This window comes from Elgaria multicarinata, chromosome 5, assembly GCF_023053635.1.
Source record: "Elgaria multicarinata webbii isolate HBS135686 ecotype San Diego chromosome 5, rElgMul1.1.pri, whole genome shotgun sequence".
NCBI lineage: Eukaryota > Metazoa > Chordata > Lepidosauria > Squamata > Anguidae > Elgaria > Elgaria multicarinata.
Genome location: NC_086175.1, coordinates 39555060 through 39574363, shown reverse-complemented (window position 1 = coordinate 39574363; position 19304 = coordinate 39555060). Strand labels below are relative to the sequence as shown.

General features: G+C 41.6%; 1 pseudogene; it reads right to left on the bottom strand.

Moving 5' to 3' along the window:
- The window catches only part of LOC134399582 (kinesin-like protein KIF11), a 53938-nt pseudogene extending 44415 nt beyond the window's left edge, over positions 1–9523 (bottom strand).
- Between the last annotated feature and the right edge of the window lie 9781 nt (positions 9524–19304).

The following is a 19304-nucleotide window of genomic DNA, read 5'->3' as shown; positions in this document are numbered from 1 at the left end:
ACCACCTGAATGGATTTGTCTGGTAGAAGGCTGATCTGTATAGAAGGATGTACAGCAGTCAGTAACAGGCTCTGCTTCTTCAGATCATCTGGACACTGCAGGTCTTATAGGCATTCTCATTTCAACCACTCCCACAGAGTAGGGTGACCAACTGTCAGGATTTCCCCGGATTTGTCCTGGTTTTTGTTCTTTCCATGGTGTCAGGGGGGATTTTCTATAATTTTCAATAATGTCCTGGAATGACACACCTTCCCCTTTAAGGCTGCCATTAGCATGGCAGGAGGGAATGACATGCTTTCTTGAGGCACATCATTCCCCCACCCTGAGCTCCAATTGAGGTCTTAAAGGGGAAAGTGGGTCATTCGTGGACATTATAGAAAAGGCCCCAATTGGAGTGGATGGTGGTGGTGCAGAATGAAATCCTTTCCCCTCCTCCACTCCAATCGGGTTCTTTAAGGTGGCGGGGGAATAACGTACTTTCTGCAGGACTCAGAAAGCTGCTTCCCCGCACACACACTAGGTGTCCTCTTTTTTGGTTTCCCAAATATGGTCACCCTACCACAGAGTCATCCAAAAAGAGAGGGCCTGATCAGTACCAGAGTGTGCACAGAAATTGAGAACAGGCATGGAGGATGCTAGCAGGGCCCATGTCAAAGTCTGGCATAGTTGGGCAATAGCCAAGAGCCCACACTGAGCAGGGCTCCCAATGATATGAGTCCCCTAGGCCTGCTCCTCCTCTTCACCTTTGCAACCTGCTTGCTCACCTGCTTTTCACTTTGGCCCAGGCAGCACTGGGTGTGTGAAGGAGGAGCAGTAGATGCCACGACCTGCCTGCTTGCTTATTTATTTATTTATTTATTTATTGCACTTATATACCGCTCCCATAGCCAGGGCTCTCTGGGCGGATTACAGAAATTCTAAAATTAAGATAAAAAAGAGTATACAAAATTTAAAATTCTAAAACACAGAACATACACACATAAAGCATTAAAAACCGTTAAAAAACCTAAACATGTGGGTGATTGGGTTTGTGCCTGGCAAGCAAGCCGGTGGTAGCAATGATGAGGAAGAGGAGGAGGCTCAGCACCAGTCAGTAACAATGTTGGTGAGATGGTAGACTCACTGAGGGAGAGGGTCCCATGGAAGCTGTCTTTCCCAAGGGCCCTCCAAAACCTGGAGCCAGCATTGGGTGAGAGATCATGGTATACTACTGATTACATCACCATTGGTATGTCAGGCCTAGAGACATCTGAGCAACCAGGGAGAGTGGTAACCAGAGACGGGGCCTTTTCAGTGGTGGCTCCTCAAGTATGGAATGATCTCCCTGATGAGGCTCGCCTGGCGCCAATATTGTTATCTTTTTGGTGCCAGGTCAAGACTTTTCTCTTCTCCCAGGCATTTAACAGAATTTAATAGTATATGCTGAGTTTTTTAACTGACCCCAGAATAGTTGGTTTTTTAATGGATATTGTCTGTTTTTGTTTGTATTTTATGCTTTTTATGGTTTTAAATTTTGTATATTTCTTTTTAATGTCACTGTTTCTAACCTTTGTAAACTGCCCAGAGAGCTTTGGCTATGAAGCGGTATATAACTGTAAATAATAATAATAATAATAATAATAATAATAATAATAATAATAATAATGTGCTGTCCTAAATGCCCATTACCTCAGTAGTGGGCAGACATTAGTCTTCTGGGATCTAATTTGTGCCCCCCCCCCCACCTCTAGAACTCTTGGTGCAAAAAACAATCACTTAGAATTAAAGAATTTGTTCTGAGTACCAGAATTGAATGGAGCTCACAACCCTTCCATTCAAAAATCTTCACCACATTACCCCAAGCTTTCTTCACCTTAGCAGTAATGGCTGATGCCTAGTAGGGCTTTTGAGGCAGACAACATGGCAGCTAAAAGTAGGCAGAGCCAAGGGGTTGCAGGGGCCAGAGCCAAGGCTGCAACTCATTGCACAGAAAAGGGAAACTCAGGAAATTTCATTTTAAGATGATGTCATGCCTGCAAAGCAGAGGTTGGATAGGGGCAGGATCTGCACAGCAACAAACAAAAACAGGCTTTTGAATCCACAGCAACAACCCGCTACTCAGAAAAGGAAAATTGAGGGGGGAAATGATTAAAAATGGGGGGAAATTGAAAAACAAATTGTTAAAAAATGGCAAGGGTTTGGGCTCTTCTAAGACGCATGTCACACACACCGTGATTACTCTCATGATCCCCAGCCACCAGTGCCATAAATAAAAAATAAAATGGTTGATTTTTATTTTATTTTAATGGGAAAAAATAGCCAAGGTACAGTGTTTGCTCATTGTTTCCACCACAATATCTGTGATTTTTCTCCCATGTTCTGGGCTCAGAGACTGAGATACAGTCCATTGTGGTGTTTCATAAGCACAAGATTTTATTTTTTTAAAAAAATCACAAATATGATTATTGTCTCTGGGCGTCATTGACTGATGCCCACATTCACACATTAAAATCAGTGGCTGGGTCCTGATTTGTTTGGGAACCAATTCAGACCATTTATGGCATCCAGGCAGAGCAGTCTGCCCAGATGCCTTGCCTGGTGCCAGCCCAGCTGCCTGAGCTGAGAGGAGGAAGTGCTGAAGCAGCCGATGGCAGTTGAGCAGCCAATTGCAAGGAAGCCACCTTTGGCATGCGACGCAAATCGCCTTCAGTCCTGAATGGGTCCTGTTCACCTCTTTTTATCCTTCACCCTTATAGATAACACTGCAGTCCTTCTCGTTGCTACTCCTAATCACAAGTTGCTTTCCTCTTTGCCAGACTTCCCCACCCTCACATTTCCCAGGACCTAGCTGTGATGCTGCAAATTCCTTTTTATGCAAGAGGAATTTGCTGTTCTTCTGCAAGGCAGGTGTGGAAGTAAGCATCATAACTTTGGTCCCATGGTCTATTTTTTAAATAAATAAATAAATAAATAAATAAATAAATAAATAAATAAATAAATATAGGAACCCCTCCTGCTTTTAAATAACCTAGAGGTTGGATTTACATTTATTGCCAATAGCCGCTTTATGAATTAATGTACAAGTCTGATTTTGTTGTTGTTGGTAGTAGTAAATGGTCAACCCATTCTTCTCTATCAAAAACCTTTCTCCATCATCAAAAGAAAAAAAAAGATCGTTTCCATTCAATTTATCCATAATGTTAACTAATATTCCATCATTATTCAGATGGAATGAATCCAAATCAATCAACATGAATATATCTTGAAATGAAGGCAAAGGTGTTAACTGTTAGAACTTTATTAAGTATGCAGGGAAATTGGATTGTGTGATTGTAGCAGAGAAAAGTGTGTGTATGTGTATATATGTCTGGAGAGGCCACCAGTGAGGGAGGAAGCAGCAGCCAGGCACCTCTCCACCGTGCCTGGGTCCAGCTCCAGCTGAGAGCCCCCTCCCTCCTGCTACCAAATGTCTCTGGAGAGGCCACCAGTGAGGGAGGAAGCAGCAGCCAGGCACCTCTCCACCGTGCCTGGGTCCAGCTCCAGCTCACAGCCCCCTCCCTCCTGCTATCAACTCTCTCTGGAGAGGCCACCAGTGAGGGAGGAAGCAGCAGCCAGGCACTTCTCCACCGTGCCTGGGTCCAGCTCCAGCTCATAGCCCCCTCCCTCCTGCTACCAACTCTCTCTGGAGAGGCCACCAGTGAGGGAGGAAGCAGCAGCCAGGCACCTCTCCACCGTGCCTGGGTCCAGCTCCAGCTGAGAGCCCCCTCACTCCTGCTGTCAACTGTAACTGCTGAACTTTCCAACTAAGATTGTAGTGCCTGAATTTGCTTTCCTTTCCCCCCTCCTCCTCCTCCCTCCCAATCCCCTTTCCTTTTGTGTCATGTCTTTTAGATTGTAAGCCTGTGGGCAGGGACTGTCAAGAAATACTTTTGTAAGCTGCCGTGAGAGCCTTTTTTGGCTGAATGGCGGCATAAAAATCCTTAAATAAAATAAATAAATAAACACACACACACACACACACACACACACACACACACACACACACACACACACATTAGTCTCTTCCCAAGACTAAATAACTGAGAAGTATTCATTTTCATCTTGTGATGGAGGAGGAATCATTTTTGTGAATATTTAAGAATATTCTGCCAAGATTCATCTACACCAGAGGTGCACAAACTGCAGCCCCCAAGGCCTTTCCTGCACCCCCCCCCCCCCCGGCTACCCGCTCATTGCTTAATTCCCTCCTGCCTGTACACTCTGCAGCCTCCCAGAGAGCCTTACATTGGCACTGCTAGTAGCACGGAAACAACAATGTGTATAAGCATTGCTAATGTGTGTGTGTCAGTCTTTCTGTCTGGCCCCTGACTCACAGGTCAAAAAGGTTGAGCACCCCTGATGTAGACCAAGAGCTCTTCTTCCTCTTCTGCATGCTAATATATGCTATATTTATATTGGCAAACTTAGGAAAAATGTATATTCTTTCTATACTAGAATTTGAAAGCTCATTTTCCCTTGGTGACTCAGATGTGTATATAAAATATAAAAGGTTACTGTGTGAAAATCTTTTCCTCCTTTGTTATAATATTCCAAGTAGTAAGATCATACATTTCTTCTGTTCTTCAAAGACAGTTCTTCAATGTAACTATTGTGTTCAAAATAATGTTGAAAGGCACTTCCTTTTCTTTCGGTGCCTCCAAGAGGTGATTGGCGTTACAAACATTTCTTGTTAATCCACACTGTAACATGGCTACCCCACTAGAACCATTCTTGGGCTGTTTCTACACCTGCCTTTCCCTCCAGGATCGTCCCTAGATCATTCCTGTGCATCCAAATGACACACAGGCGATCCAGGGAGCAGGCAAGGACAACCCTTCCATTTTCCTGGGATAATCCTTAGGTGTAGGTGCCCTTTTTCATCCATGGTTCTTACTACATGGAAGCATGTATGTTGAGGGGGTACATATTCCGTATATTTTCTGTTAATTGGGACACAGGCCTACTTTTTATCAAGTTTTCAACTCCATCTATTAGAAAATGATTACCTAACCCTGATCAATTATTTGGTTGCATAGTCCAAGAGTGTGTGCTCTTTAGTTCTACATTTCATCATGCTTCTTATGGAGTCAAAAAGGACCCAGGAAAAACTTGACTTGACTTCTGTACAAGTGCATAAATTGTACATTTCTTCTTGGCAAATGAAAGAAAAAAAAACATTATTCAAGTATCTCTCCATAAGTAATTTTATAATTTTTCTGAAATTTACATAGGCTGCAATGCTATACTCATTCTCGTGTGATGAAGTCTCATTGAACTCAATGGGGCTTATTACTGACTGAGTAGATATGTGTAGAACTGTACTGTGAATGTTTTGTTTAGGGAAAAATTGGGTTGGATCAAGATAATAATAATAATAATAATAATAATAATAATAATAATTCTTACCTGCCTCTCCATTTTGATCGAGGCGGGGAACAACAGCAAGTATAAAATACATAAAATACTGATTAAAAACATAGTATACATTGTTAAAACATCCTAAAAGCATCCTTTAGTCATGTTTGGAGCAGGCCAATTGAAATCAGTGGGACAAGTTAGCCAATGGCACTTAAGTGCCATTGATCTCAGTGGGTGTACTCTAAGCATGACAAAGTCTGGATCCAACCCATTATTATTATTTTTTAAAGTATTTGCATCTGCCCAACTCAGAAGGCTTTGAAGAGACTGATGTTGCCAGATAGATCAGCTTTCCAGGAACCTCTTGGGTCTTGCTAGGAGGTGCTGGTTACTTCTCCAGCTTGGTGGTCTCCAGATGTTTTGGATTTCAACTCCCATCAGCCCTGACTATCTTGGCCAATGGTCTGCAAGTTGTACTCCAAAACATCTGGAGAGCACCAGGTTGGGGAGGGCTGCTCTATGCTAGTGTACCTAGCCCCAACTCAACTTCTTGAAAGACTCCAGAATGCAACCAAACTCTCAGTTCACTGACAATTGAAACTGCATCACTCTCCTTAGTATGCTGTGGCTATTGCCAAGTGAGAGCACATTCACACAGTTTTGTTTCTTAGCTCCCATGCCATCATTACTTAAGCACCAGCATGCATATGAACTTTTGTAAACCACCCAGAGAGCTTCGGCTATGGGGCAGTATATAAATTTAACAAACAAACAAACTTGCCTGATAAGATTGCCAATCAGGAGGAATAGGGGCTTCTCAGTAGTGGCCCCTTATTTGTTGAATTCCCTCCCTCGAGGCATACTATCGTTCCCTTCCCTGTTAATTTTCAGTTGAGCCTTTTAGATTTTTTTCAGGTCACCTTGGTTACAGAGGGACTTTAGACTTTCATGATGTGCTATGGCCTTTCTATTTGTTTATCTGACTGGCTTGAATGTGTGTTCGAATGTTTTAAACATTGATTGTGGTCATTGGTGCTTTTTAATTTTGTGCTGTGTTTTAATTTTCACTCTGTTTTGTGAGCAGCCTAGAGGCATATGTAATAATAAGTTAACTAATTAATAAATGATAGTTATTCCTTAATAGGGTCAATTTTAAGAGCAGGAGAGATGGAGGGGGCAGTGAAGAGACAATCACCCAGTGACTCATCATGTCCTGCTCAATTAAAAGCTTCAGCAGCGCTACCAATAAATGTGGCTGCTTTCTATGTTTATTTATGTATTTATTTATTACATTTCTATACTGCCCAATAGCTGGAGCTCTCTGGGCGGTTCACAAAAATTAATGTTTTATGTTATAAAATAGGGTAACCATATGAAAAGGAGGACAGGCTCCTGTATCTTTAACAGTTGTATTGAAAAGGGAATTTCATCAGGTGTCATTTGTATGTATGGAGAACCTGGAGAAATTTCCTCTTCATCACACCAGTTAAAGCTGCAGGTGCCCTTCCCTCTTTTAAATCTGGTCACTCTAGTATAGCTCCTGCAGCTTTAACTGTGGTAATGAAGAAGGAATTTCTCCAGATTCTCCATATATACAAATGACACCTGCTTAAATACCCTTTTCTATACAACTGTTAAAGATACAGGAGCCCTGTCCTCCTTTTCAAGAGCCAAGCATGATTTTTTACCCCAACGAGTGCAAAAGCTTAGTGAATATTTTTGTGTATATATGGCATAAGTGTCTCAGAAAAGTGAGTCTTACAAAATTCCAGTGGTGGTGGGGTTGTGTGATGATGTCATCAATATGGCTGCTGCGCTATTATGTAGTTGCCACATTTGAATATGCATAACTTCTCACCCGTTTATGCTACAGAGATGATTTTTTTCTGAAATGTTTCAAAATTAATGACAAATACTTTATGTAATTACACATTTTTGTTAACTCCATTAGTTTTGGAGATAATTTCATTTGAACGTATAAAAACAGTGCTCACATTGGTTATGTGTGACATTTAACCATGATTTACTCAGAAAGTATATGACTTTCGAAAGAATACTCAACAACAAAGAAGTTGCATTTTTTAAAGAGGATTAAGAAAATGTATAATAACATGGGGTTTACCCCAACACTTGGGGAATTATGAGTGATATCTCGTTATACATCCACTTTCTCAGGATTGTATGATTTTACAGTTTATCATCCGGGGCTTTCATTTCAAAAGTATCCACCCTAAATATCTCTCGATCTGATGAACAGATCATTTTGAACATGTTCAACTGTGATTTTTTTTACAGTTGAACATGATCAAATGTTCTTTACAAAATTTCAAACAGGACGAGTATGATAAAATATTAAAAAAAAGACAATTTATTAGGTTGAATTGTTTTTAACAAGTGTTTTTAAAATCTTCAGCAAAAGATTTCAATTTATAAAATAAACTATGTTCTGTGAGAAGGGTTAACAAATAAATTTCATTGGATGTCCTCTTCACTTTCATTGGAACTGCTATCATCACTGTCAAAATCACTTTCCTCGTCTTCTTTTTAACTGTCCTCCTCTGTGGCCATTTCAAGATTTTCGGGGAGTGTTGGACCATCGTACCATTTTATGTGGTACCTGCCATTTTCCAAGTACCAGCCATATTCAGTAGGATCAAGGCCGTCATCAGGTTTTCTACAATGTGCTCTTTTACACAGCCATGACACTGAATTGCTTCTTTTAATCTTTTGGATCAAAGCAGATTTAGATGGAGGCAGCATTGTTGGGTCAATCCCTTTAACTTTGGAGAATGCCTTACACTGGATCGTAGGTGTTGTTTTCATCATAAATAGACTGTATCTTACTTCACTCACAGAGGAGTATCTAGGGTGACCGTACATGGCAAAGACAAATTTCTCCAACCCAGCTATCTTTCCTTCGGTTAAAGTTAGTGATTCACCTAGCTGGCTGAGAATTTCTTGGAATTCTTGATTCTTTTTCATGATTTCAAAGGGTTGAACTTTTCCCTGTCTTGCAAATGCAGCTGTGAAATCAGACCCTGTAAAAGCGTGGTAGTCAGACAAGGCCTCTACCAGATCATGTCCAAGCTCCTCTGTGATACAAGTTACATTGATCATCCTTCTGCTGTTGTTAGAAGACATGCCACAATCAAACCAAACCTGAGAGTTTAGGAAGTGCATCAACTGCCTTTTTCGGGGTCTTCTGATCTGCGCCTGTTACTTTGATGTCACTAGTTGGTACAGTTGTTTGCCGTTCATGTTCACAATCTTCTATACTTTGATAGCTGTAAGTGTCAAACAACAGGTGCACTTCCTTATCTGGTGTACTACTAGTAATGTGCTCCAGTAATTAATGTGCAAGAGCCCCATAAGTTTCCAGGAACTTCAAAGTGTGCAACACGAACATTGCATCATATACAGCCACATCTATGTGAGGTTGACCAGTAGTTATATCATGCTCGTCTTCTAAATTCTGGTACTTTTCTAGCCTGTGCAGCAACTTACTTTTGTCTGTTTTATTCATTGTGATCCACCAATCTGAGCAAGAGAAAATGGCACGGGTGGATACTCAATGACTTTTTTCACATCACATTTTTGAACAGCTGCCATATGAATTACTTTACCGAAAGCATCTAAAGTGTGTTTGGCAACCTCTAGTTTCTTTCGTTCGGTTTTCAGGATACTTGATGCAATAAAAGATGCACAGTTAGCTACCAAATTTTGGGGTATGGGCTTTTCAACATTCTTTGGCTCTTGCACGTACATTTTTTTGAACTTTTCAGCAGCTTCTTGCCCTTTAGAATAAAATGAGAGAAGATCCAGTGCGACTTTCTCATTGCTTGTCCAGTTGAAATGTTCCTTAGAGGTGCCTGAGAATCCAAGTCTTGAAATGGGTTTGAAAACTATTCAGGGTTGAAATTATTTTTTCAATATCTCTGTGATCTTTTTCAATGCGTCCTTGTTGCAAATCATGCTTCAAATCTGGAGCTTTTGTAATTCCACTGCTTTCAAGTAAGCTGCTCACTATCTCACTTTTCAATTACCTTGTGATCATCCACCGGGCTCTAGCAGATTCTGAGTTTGCAAATGCCGTGATGCCTGTGAACCTTGAAGCAGCGTCAGCATTTACAGTCTGCTCTAGTACCATGTCAACTGGTACCCTAGAGAATGAGTTACTAGAGCGCTTCATGCCAAGACTGCCTTGAGAAAGTGCATATATGACTTCAGGGGATTCAGTTCCTAAGTTGAGAAGTTTCAGGAGGTACACCATGATCCATCAACCATAGTTCAGCCCCTTGCCTGAGAAAAAAGCTGGAATCATTTTCTCCAGGGCATCTGTATACATTTCAAGGTTACTTGTCCTATAGGCTCTGCTGAAGAATGTGTAGATGTTAACAAGATCAGTGTACTGTTGATAGAACTGAGCTGTTTTTCATGCAATCCTGTTCTTGTTTTTGCTTTGAATTTGTTGACCTCATCATAGACTTGCTTTATATCTGAGCTTTCAATAAACTTTTCCAAAGTATCTTGAGAAAGGTCATCATTCAGTTTTTTCACCAGATCTTGAAGTTCTTCTAATGTTGTACTGTTTTGTAGTTGTTCTATAAACTTCTGGAAAAGGCAGCTTTCAAGAGACAGGGAAAGTAAGTTGTGTACTCATTTACATCTGTTGAAATGCTTTCCTCTGAGAAATCCTTGTACTGAACCATATGCCAGAACTTCACTCTCTGAAAGAATATGTTCTATCCCTGAACCTTCGAGATAGTATCCAAAAGCTCCAAAGTAGGCTGACAACGGCCTTGATCCTACTGAATATGGCTGGTACTTGGAAAATGGCAGGTACCACATAAAATGATACGATGGTCCAATACTCCCCAAAAGACTTGAAATGGCCACAGAAGAGGACAGTGAAAAAGAAGACGAGGAAAGTGATTTTGACAGTGATGATAGCAGTTCCAATGAAAGTGAAGAGGACATCTGATGAAATTTATTTGTTAACCCTTCTCACAGAACATAGTTTATTTTGTAAATTGAAATCTTTTGCTGAAGATTTTAAAAACACTTGTTAAAAACAATTCAACCTAATAAATTGTCTTTTTAAATATTTCATCATACTCAGTATTATTATTATTATTTATTTATATAGCACCATCAATGTACATGGTGCTGTACAGATTACACAGTAAATAGCAAGCCTGCCGCATAGGCTTACAATCTAATAAAGTTGTAGTAAACAATAAGGAGGGAAAGAGAATGCAAACAGGCACAGGGAAGTGTAAACAGGCACCGGGTAGGGTGAAGCTGACAGTATAGGGTCAGAACAAACTTAATATTTAAAAGCTATAGGGAAAAGAAAAGTTTTTAGCTGAGTTTTAAAAGCTGTGATTGAGTTTGTAGTTCTCAAGTGTTCTGGAAGAGCTTTCCAGGCGTAAGGGGCAGCAGAAGAAAAAGGACGAAGCCGAGTAAGGGAAGTAGAGGCCCTTGGGCAGGCGAGAAGCATGGCATCAGAGGAGCGGAGAGCACAAGCGGGGCAATAGTGTGAGATGAGAGAGAAGAGATAGGCAGGAGCTAGACCATGAAAAGCTTTGAAGGTCAACAGGAGAAGTTTATATTGGATTCTGGAGTCCTGTTTGAAATTTTGTAAAGAACATTTGAACATGTTCAACTGTAAAAATCACAGTGGAACATGTTCAAAATGATCTGTGCATCAGATCGAGAGATATTTAGGGTGGATACTTTTGAAATGAAAGCCCTGGATGATAAACTGTAAAATCATACAATCCTGAGAAAGTGGACATATAACGAGATATCACTCATAATTTCCGAAGCATTGGGGTAAACCCCATGTTATTATACATTTCTTAATCCTCATTAAAAAATGCAACTTCTTTGTCGTTGAGTATTCTTTCGAAAGTCGTATACTTTTTGAGTAAATCATGGTTAAACGTCACACATAACCAATGTGAGCACTGATTTTATATGTTCAAATGAAATTATCTCAAAATCTAATGGAGTTAACAAAAATATGTAATTACATAAAGTATTGCTATAAACTGCCACGGAGACTCAGAGTGCTGAGCGAAATGAGAGCTTTAGTCATAGTAAATTTAAGGTTGTCTGTATGGTTCTCTTGGTTATTTTAAACTATTGTGTACTTTTATAGTTGTATGTTTTTCTATGGATGTATTTGTCATGGCCTTTGGATAGCACAATAAACTTATGATGATGATAAATTACATAAAGTATTTATCATTAAATTTGAAACATTTCAGAAAAAAAATAATTTCTGTAGCATAAACAGGTGAGAAGTTATGAATATTTAAATGTGGCAACTACATAATAGCGCGGCAGCCATACTGATGACATCATCACGCAGCCCCCCCACCACTGGAATTTTGTAAGACTCACTTTTCTGAGACACTTATTTATTTATTTATTTATTTAAGGATTTTTATGCCGCCATTCAGCCAAAAAAGGCTCTCATGGCGGCTTACAAAAGTATTTCTTGACAGTCCCTGCCCACAGGCTTACAATCTAAAAGACATGACACAAAAGGAAAGGGGATTGGGAGGGAGGAGGAGGAGGGGGAAAAGGAAAGCAAACTCAGGCACTACAATCTTAGTTGGAAAGTTCAGCAGTTGCAGTTGACAGCAGGAGGGAGGGGGCTCTCAGCTGGAGCTGGACCCAGGCACGGTGGAGAGGTGCCTCACTGCTGCTTCCTCCCTTACTGGTGGCCTCTGCAGTGACAGTTGGTAGCAGGAAGGAGGGGGCTCTCAGCTGGAGCTGGACCCAGGCACGGTGGAGAGGTGCCTCACTGCTGCTTCCTCCCTCACTGGTGGCCTCTGCAGTGACAGTTGGTAGCAGGAGGGAGGGGGCTCTCAGCTGGAGCTGGCCCCAGGCACGGTGGAGAGGTGCCTGGCTGCTGCTTCCTCCCTCACTGGTGGCCTCTGCAGAGACAGATGACAGCAGGAAGGAGGGGGCTCTCAGCTGGAGCTGGACCCAGGCACGGTGGAGAGGTGCCTCACTGCTGCTTCCTCCCTCACTGGTGGCCTCTGCAGTGACAGTTGGTAGCAGGAGGGAGGGGGCTCTCAGCTGGAGCTGGCCCCAGGCACGGTGGAGAGGTGCCTGGCTGCTGCTTCCTCCCTCACTGGTGGCCTCTGCAGAGACAGATGACAGCAGGAAGGAGGGGGCTCTCAGCTGGAGCTGGACCCAGGCACGGTGGAGAGGTGCCTCACTGCTGCTTCCTCCCTCACTGGTGGCCTCTGCAGTCATATATATATATATATATATATATATATATATATATATATATATATATATATAAACCCCACTAAGCTTTTGCACTCACTGGGGTAAATAAATCCTGCCTGGCTCTTGGACTAATATGGTCACCCTATATAAAAGGAAAACAGATCCCCTCAAATGCAGGATAGGAAGATGCTGGGGACATGCAGGTCACCCGACACTCACAATCTGTTGGGAGTTACCGACCTTAGTTATAAAACTACCCTCCGTTTTATTCCTGTGATGCTTTTTTTAAAAGTCTCCCAAATAGTTTCTCTCAGAGATGAAATGAATGACTGTCATGAGTGAATAATGATTTTTTTTTTTAAAAAAACTGACTATGAGAAGAAATAGCCAACAGCCATCTCCAGTATTGCTGTTTATTCCCACCACTTTTTACTTTCCTAATAGCTAAGGAAAACAATAAATTTATAGAAAGCTGCTGAAAAACCACAAGGAGTTAAGATCACAGCATCATGTAAAGTTTGGCTGATGCTGTTTTAATACAGGTATACATGAAAACCTTATTTTGAACGACGTCTTTTTAAAAGTAACAGCTCCTTATTGTTTTATGGAAGCAACCTAATGGCGCATCCAATAAGGTACGTCGTAGAAGCACACACACAATCACACATACTCTGAAATACATGTGCGGTCTAATCCGACCCTTGTTTACTCCGATGTTGAACCGCACTGTTCAGTGTGGTTCACTCTCAGGTAAGTGAGCATAAATTGCAACCATAGACACTTGGGCTTGACAACAAGATGAATTATTCTGGAGTCGTGGTACGCTTGTAAGTGATAACCGGCGAGTAGGGCAGTTCCTTCTGTGGCCGCTTCCCATTTCCTCCAGATTGTCCCTGCCCATCTTGCAAAACAGAACTCATGTGCTGCTCCCTCAAGTAGAAATGACCAGGGCAGCATCTGGCTACAGGGCGACTCCTAGAAGCAGTTGGTGTCTTCGGGAGCTGCCTTTGTCATGCAGTTTGGGCTGTTGATGAGCTGCCATGGCACTTGGCAAACTGCTTTCCTTTGATTTCCTCCCCACCCCCACCCCATTCCAAAGACTGGATGGGGGAGGGCTTTTTGTTTGTCAATAATCTTCTGCTTATGTCCTTATGAGATCTCTACACACGCTCTTAATCGAGAAATAATTAGAATTTCCTAATGCCCCCTTCCTCCGTATGTGTGAGTTTTCTGTAGAAAAATCCAGGCTGGTTGTAAAAGGGAACCATGTTCTGGTATATTCAGGTCACTACGTGCTGGAACTCCCCCCCCCCTCCAGAAAGCTCTTCAGTGATCTTTGACAAATGCGTCCCCCTCCCTTTCTCCTTCTTCTTCGTCTTCTTTTTCAGTTCATGAGTGTATAAGCTGCTTCTGGATGAAAGAGATCAATAATGCCCGGAGATATTTGAAATCAACCATATGGCCCATTGAATATGCATGCAAGCTAGGAGAGGTGGCTGGGTGGGATGAATTTAGTGTGCGACATTAACTAGCCACTGATATTTCAGGGAGAAAAGTGAATATCTGAGAAGTAGTCAAGGCAGGGTTTGTGATACCGGAATGCCTCTGCTATAATGGTTAATAAAAAAATTAGAAATACAACTAGTGGCAAACACATCGCGAGGCTTCAAAAAGCTGGTAAATAATGTCTCCCAAGGTATCACGTCGGTTTCACAAAGCTCCTTTGCCAGGAAACTTATGGGGAGTAATTGACTCAGTACTTAAAATCACATGAGTCTCCTAACGGAATGCACCAGACCAAATATATTTGAATTTAGGGACTATTTTGGACTGGGGGGGGGGGGAGCGGGGAGCGAGGGCGCTCCGAATCCTTGGAGAGGAAAAATAACTGTTTGGTAGTTTGTTATTTTGCCGTTCAGTTTCTGCCTGAAGGCTTCAGATGTTGGAAAGTTCTGTATTGTGGCAAGTTGCGCACAGCCAGCGGGGTGGGGGATGGGACGACTCGCCATTGGCGGAGAGAGAAGAGACTGTACTGAATGGGAGCGATTGGGCATAAAGTAGTGAAGATGAGGGCTTTGGAAGGGAGGGACGGCCAAGAGGGAGGCGAGAGACAAAAGAGAGGAGTGGAATTTCTTTCATAGAAAGGAGAAACTGTGTCATTCAGTGTGATTCCTGGAATAGAATCTTTAATGGGTAAAGGAAAGGCAGAGAGACAGGAGCAAAAAGGGAAAGAATTCAACTCTCTGCCTTAAAGTGCGCTTGGCCAGAACTTTGGTCGTGTTTCCTGTTTTAAAATGTGTGTGTGTGTATGTTCCAAATGCAGGTTTGTCTTTTCTCCTTTTAGTTAAACTACAATGATACATAGGATTGAAGGGAAACAACAGATAATTCTTCATTTTATCACTCCAGGGTTGAAACTTGTGAGCCACTTTTTAAAAAGGGGTTCTTTTTAAGTCCTCCCTTTCCTATTGTGGTGTTTGATGCTATAACTATAATAGAGTGTACAATCTTCAAGTTCTTACACAGGAAACAACCATCTTGTAATCCTATTACCAAGAGAGGGTGTAGGGTAGGAGTGAAAGAAGATGCTTCATTACAGCACATAATAGACCTGGATAAATAAGTCAAAATCAGCCTATACACACATCATAATGAAGTCCTGCTGCTGTGCCGTTTTGTGAAAGGCAAAATTACACACAAACAGAATCTTGCACACTGTTACATGGCACACATGCAGAAAGCTTGTGACACCCCTGGCTGGCATCCAGAAACGGATTCTTCTGTGCATATAAAATTCACTTCTGTCTCTTGAACCAGATTTAGATTTACAAATGCAGGGGATAAAGAGTAATTCTTGACTTCATTTAATATATTGTGCAGGCCACACTGTCAGGAAGACTACCTTTGTAAGAGAATGTGTATGTTGGGCAAGGATCTTCTCTGCCCTCACCCCCAGTCCCCCATACTTTTATGTAGACTGTGGCCTGGTTCAGGCAACATGATAAACCATGCTTAATGACCTTAATGAATTCCATCAACCATTTTGTGGTTAAGCAGCATGGCTTAGCGTGTTGTCTGAACCAGGTCAGTGTGCATAATAAGGGGGAAGGAGACAGTGGCTTGAAATCTTAACAAAACAGGGTGGGTTTTGTTAGCTTGCTGCTAACATAGTGCTACTGTACATAGTTTATGTATAACCAGCCAAAATGCATCTACATTTGTGGCTGGGATTGTGGGAGCAGTACTTAAGACTGACTGCAGAACGTTTCAGGGTTCAATCAGATTTTTCAGCAGACCCATGTGGATGAAATGTGAGTTGATAAGGGAAGGGGAAGGAGGAGAAATAGCTCCAATGATAACTGCTGAGTGCATCGCTGACATTTGCTGAAACAACGAACATATTTTACATTAACCAAGGAGCTGTATTCATACCAAATGCTGGAGACAAATAAAAACATGGCATAGCCATCCGCAGCACACCTTACTTGTGTGCTTTCTGTATGGAGTGAGCTTTGATCCACCATGACAATTGTCATTTTAGGTTTTTAACCCCATAATTTAGGAGGCCTTTCTGTCGAATCAGTGCAACATAGTGAGGAAGTTGGTATTTCAGCTTAGCCTTATATACCAGCTATGTCCTTATCTGGACAGATAAGCTTAGGCTTATATACCAACTACACCCTTATCTGGAGAGAGATAGCCTAGCTACAGTTATCCATGCTCTGATAACCTCTAATCTGGATTACTGCAATGCATTATACATTGGGGCTGCCTTAGAAAATGGTCCGGAAACTTCAGCTGGTCCAAAACAGGGCAGCAAGTTTTTTTAGCATGGAGTGGCCAACAAGACCACATTATGCCAGTACTTTTCCAGCTTCACGGGCTGCCAGTCAAGGTCCAGTCTCAATTCAAAGTTCTAGTGTTAACATTCAAAGCCCTAAATAATTTGGGACCAGGTTATTTGAGGATTACCTGCCTGAACCCTAAGGTCCTTCTCCTTGAGCCCCTGCCAAAGGAGGAGGGCCTTTTCTGCTGTGGCACCCCAGCTGGACCCAGAGAGATTCACTTGGCACCTAATTATATTCTTTCTGATGCCAGTTAAAGTCCTTTTTATTTTCCCAGTATTTAAACATTTTACTATCCTAGTCTTTTAAAGCTGTATTTTAAATCTCTGCATTGCTGCTCGGTTTTATTCTAGTTGTACTTTTATACTGTGGTTTAAATTTTATACTTAAGTTGTATTTTATGGTTTTAGTTTTTGTGAACTGCCCAGAGAGCTTTGGCTATTGGGCGGCATAGAAATGCAATAAATAAATAAATAAATAAATAAATAAAAAACCTATTGCCTATGTAGGAACATGAACTTGTTGCTGCTTCACCAGTACAATATCCTAGATCAGCTGGAACCTCTGGGGCAATACAGTGTATCACTCTGTTCAGTAGAGTTGCTTGACCCTCTGTGTGGCACTTTTAGGTGGACAGAGGAGCTGCTGTGAGGCGGAAAGCAAAGAAGTGCACTTTTGTCAGCTCAGCTGCACACACCTAAATCTGGATCCAACCACAAAGGATCTAAACAATTATAAGGTCAGTAGCAGAAACACTAACATAGGCCAGATATACTACAACTTAAGTAAAACAATAGTACAATAGCAGATTAAATGCCAATAAACAAGACATAGCACTAAGCAGCACATATTTAAGACAATTCAGTACTTAAAAGCTTCCACTTACGAAAATGCTACCTGAAATCAATATTTTAAGCCACATTAAAGGCTTATAATATCAAAAAGCTCAGTAGGAAGGGAGTTCCATAATCTGGGGGGCACTACAGAAAAGACCTTGTGTCTTGAACCTACTAACCAAATCAATCTCACTGGTGTATATGTTTGGATATTTAAGAATGCAAGGAAGGCATCACATGTGTCAAATTTTAGATTTTTCCTGCCTCCTCCCACGTTAAAATATTTGTAGGGAGTCAAGCTGAAGTTCATACTCAAAAACCCGAATGGTTCCCCGAATGTGCACCAGAATATTCATTCCAATGTCTCAGTCATTAAAGGAGAAATTATTTAGCTTTTTACATCTTTCCTGGCTCTTTTGAAAGCAGGTGTAGGACTGAGCTGGAGAATGTTGTGAGGAATATGCAAACCAAGCAGGCTAGTTAAACCAAAGGCTGCATTGTGCTCAGGCAATAAATCCTCACATATAACAGTTTGTGGACTGAAGTATAAATACATTTATGCTTGACATCCAATAGCTTCACCTCATAGCTATGCAATATCCCATCCTTATTAATAGTCTCCAGATAAGCTTGGAGTTTTGAAGGAAAACCTGGAGGTTTTTCTTAATTGGCTATGCTGCACTATATAGTTAGCTTATTCTTGTCAAACTCTGGGTTCCATTGTGAAGAAAACCTCTTGATGACAAAATAAACTTTTTTGAAGTCTCAAGTATTGTTCACGTGAGCAAGGGCTCACAGGATTAGGCCCAATATCCCTCAAGATGAATAAAACATCAGGCTCATTATACCTTTTGATGTTTGAATGGTCCCCTCTTAAAATAGTCTGGAAATTGTCCTTTGCTTACATTTTTGCTGCAGTGGCAAAATCTATGTGACTATGGATCCGGGCTCTGCCTGAGGTACTTATTCTGCTTATCCTTGAATCCTGAATGTGATAGAAATGGTATAAACAAAGCCCAGAAATCTGTAAAGCAGCAGATGGACCATGATAAGCTATAACATAATTGATCAGATCACTGTTTTGGACTATCAGTGTTGGAACTGTGAATTGGATTCCTGAAAAGGTAGGTAAATTCATTAAGTGAATGGAGGCAGCAAGGGTGGGAAAAGACAGTGGCTTGGTTTGCATGATCATGGCACTGCACACGCCAGCAGGATTTCCTTAATTACCCACACCAGTGTGGCTTGCTGTGAGCTCCATCACACCAATGATTTATTGCACTTTCACCATGCCTGGTATTTGTTTTTGCAGTGTGGTACTCACATGACGTCGCCCTTGTCCTGCACTAATTTAGCCTCTTCCCCTCCTTTTTTTCATCTTATTTTGGAGCGGGGAAAGTCTTTCCCCACCTCCATGAGCAATAAAGCCGCTTGTTCATCCAGTATATTGCTGTCCTTGCGTTATATCAGATCATCCCCTTTTTGTTGGGGGTGTCTGTGTCAGAGGGTGGTCTCACTGACAAAAGAGGAGGGTGGGGCTGTTCTCCACTCAACTGCTTAACTGTGAAGGGGAAGGAGAGAGGGCAGAACACCCTGCAGAGAAGGCCTCTACCACCTGTGCTCAGGACTCAGTCCCATTCAACTCTATGGCTCTTACTCCTGAGTAGGCATGTCTAGGTTTCCTGACCAGAACAATGTTGGCTTCCTGTTGCCATGCCACAAAGTTCTCCAAAAACAAATTGTAATACTTTCTCTTCACATATTGTTTAACAGGGGTGTGTGGAGTGGGTCCCCTCTGCCCCAAAATTGGAAACAGAGCTCTGTTGACTAGCTTCTCTGCACTGATTTTCTGAGTGGACTGCTCCATTTTCAGATAACTATTACATTATGCCTATGGAAATTAACAAAACTGCTTATAGCTCTGTCATTTTTAAAGATAAGGAGATGAAACTTGGCACAGTGATATCTCTTAAGGATGGCTTTAGCCATGCCAAGT